Raw genomic sequence first — 3,298 nt, 5'->3', positions numbered from 1 at the left:
ACTTTGTAAAAATATATCTACTATTCAATTTATCTATAAAAGCTATATACAATTAATCTAAAAAAAAAATCATATTTTTAGGAAAAAGATGATGACAAAGTTCAATGCCCTAGTACATGCATTTTTGACACACTCAAAAAAATCTCCCCTTTTTGCTTTTTTCCTTTTATTTTTTTAGTCACGGGTGAAAATAAGTAAAGTGGCTGAATTTTGTCTCCTCGGAAGACGCAAGAGCAAGAAACAAAGATGTTGTCCTTTGCTTTAGCACAACATGCATTGCTAATTATTAGCAAGGAAAAAAAATAAAAATAAATAAATAAATAAATAAATAAAAGGAATCCCAAGTTAAAGGGGGCTGCATGAATTGCCCATTTTGTCCAAAGAAGACCCGTAGAATGTAGTTTGAAAACAACAATTACTTTACCGACCGTCGCTAGAGTAAGCAGCAAAAGACTCAGTGCTTCGTACCCGAGGTCCCAAATTCGAATTCTAGTTGATTCATATTTTCAGCTAAGTTTATTTCTAAATAAAATAAACTAAGCGGGTAGCGTGTTATCTATCTTAAAAAAAAAGAAGAAGAAAACAACAATTACTTTAAAAATTGGATTAACCTTGTACATATCTTGGCAAACACAGTAAATGATAAATATATTTTTACAAAGTTCAACTTTTATATGTTGTCCCTGCAAAAGTTTTAATATCTTCAAATATTTCCCTGTCGTAAGAATCCATTAGAAAAATTTAGTTAATCATAGGTTAAATACTTATCTCTGGTTAGTTTTTAACATTTTTACTCCTTTTATATTATACTGTTATGACTTTTGGAGAAAGATATTTGTGATGACAAAATTGAAAATATAACCGTTTTTCTCAAGGTAATAAACTAGAGGGACATATTTGAAAATATTAGAACTTTTGCAAGGAAAACGTATGAAAGTTGAATTTCGTTGGAATATATTTGTTATTCACTATATTTGTAGGAACATGTATTAAATTAACCCTTTAAAACTTATCCTTACATATTAATTAATAATATATATTAATTGCTTTAAAATTTACACAAACTAAAAATATACCACATATAAAAGACACTTACATAATTTACCATTCGGTTTCGGATTTGGTTCGATTTAAGGGCTTGTTTGGTTCATCCATTTTGGGTATGGAATGGGAATCGGTTTGATCAAATTCGGTTAATTTTGTTTGTTTCACATGAATCGGTTTGGGATTCCTATTCCGGACTGGAATGGGAATGGCCTATTAGTCTTCAACTTGATTCCGGTCTTCTTGCCCGGATTGAGATTTCATTCCGAAAGCCCACTAAGTTCTCAAAGCCCATGTGACCATCTCACCCTCCTTCTCTCCACCCCTTTCTCATCAAAAAAAAAAAAAAAAATCCTCTCTCAAAACCCTATTCCTAACCCACATCAATAAAAGTTTTTAAAAATAAATTTGATATTTTTTTTGAAAAACTTATTAGAGAATAGTATTATATTTTTCATAAATTTTAAATAATATAAATTTATATTTGAGAGTAAAATTAGTATTATAGTATCCTATAATTTTTTTAATTTATACGAACCAAACAATGAAATGTGAATAACTCATTCCAATTCCCAATCCACAAATAAACCAAACGTCTTGGGGACGTGGGTCATTCCAATTACCATTCCAATTCATTCCCATTCCATTATCCATTCCAAATCCACCCTTGAACCAAACAAGCCCTAAAATTTTTCACACATAAATTGAAACTAAAAATCGAAATATATAATTTGATAAGCAAACTAAATTGAAAATCAAATAACCAAACTGAATTGCCTTGTTTGATTTGGTTCGACTTCATTTTCAGCATCGGAACAGAAGATGAACACCCCTAACTCGCAGAATGGTATGAATATATAACATGGTAAATTGCTTATTTGTTCCTCAAATGGGGAGACAGGTGACATAAATATTGATATATTGTTAATGTAGAAGTGATGTGATAGTACTATGATTGATGATATGATAATAATTAAGATGACATATCAATTTTATATCTACGATAGGTTAAATATTTAGTGAAGTAAATTATGTTGTGGAATTTGATTACAACAATTTTAAAAGCTCGAGCTAGAAATTATTATATATTAAAATTTAAGGACCAAACTGTCATCCGCCTCATAATTTGAGGATCAAACATGCAAATTACCCTTATGTAATACTAGGTCTTCAATGGAAGAAAAACTATTCCCTCACCAAGAGGGATATTTCCCAACCAATACCCAAACAAAAAAAAAGAAAAAGAAAAAGGAGGGGGATTTTTTGTTCTGGCTTAACGAGTTATTCAAGAATAATCTGTTAAGCCCGTTCTCCTCAAGTGGGAGAATTCGGTGGAACAACTTGGGTGCCCTCCTAGCTGAAAAATTCTAGAATGCACCAGATATATTGGTGACGCGGTGTCTCCAACCAATCAAATGGATCTTTTTTAGTTAATCGATCACATCATGATCACATCATGATTATAAAAAACTATTTTTATTATACTTTTTTCTAAAAGAAGAGTTGTGATTGGCTTGTTATTGCTAATATGGTACAAATATGACACAGTAGACTTTCTCCTGCTAGCTTCTCATTTTGGCCTTTAAACCCTTCGCCTTAAAAGAATCAAAAAAAATAAAAACATATTGCCAGCCACAAGAGGGAGAGGGCGAGGGATGGAGTCGCCGCGGGGTCGTCGGAGATGGTGGGGATCAGTCGAGGCAGTTGTGGTGAGGGTGGGAGAAGGCGATGAGGACGAGGGTGAGAAGGAAGAAGAAGAGGAGGAGGATAATTTTGGAGAATTTTTAAAAATTTATAAGAGCCACACTATTTTGATTTATTAATAGTTAATTTAATAAAATTAAAAAATAGATTGAGTGATTAATTTAATTTAATAAGTCCTACTCCATTTTAGATATCTATATTTTTAAATTAATTATGAATAAAATTAAATAAATATTTTAATTGAATACTACTGAATTAATATTTCTAAAATAATGTACAAATATACTTAGTTTGTAAATTAATTTATTCAAATACTTAATTTTATTAAATGATATTTGATTTTTATATTCAAAGGCAAATTTGTCATTCTATTTAATTTTTATCTTTCCAACCCCTTATTCCAACATAAACATCCAAACAATATTAAGAATATTTTTTTATGAACAAACAAATAACATCCTAACGTAATTTACAACTTGTTCTAACTTATATCAGGATATCCGTTGTTTTCGGGAACAACAAAACTTTTATTCTCTAATTCAACCAAACG

Source organism: Ananas comosus, linkage group 3 (genome assembly GCF_001540865.1).
Source record: "Ananas comosus cultivar F153 linkage group 3, ASM154086v1, whole genome shotgun sequence".
Taxonomy (NCBI): domain Eukaryota; kingdom Viridiplantae; phylum Streptophyta; class Magnoliopsida; order Poales; family Bromeliaceae; genus Ananas; species Ananas comosus.
The sequence above is the reverse complement of the archived record's forward strand: the minus strand, read 5'-3'. Positions refer to the sequence as shown.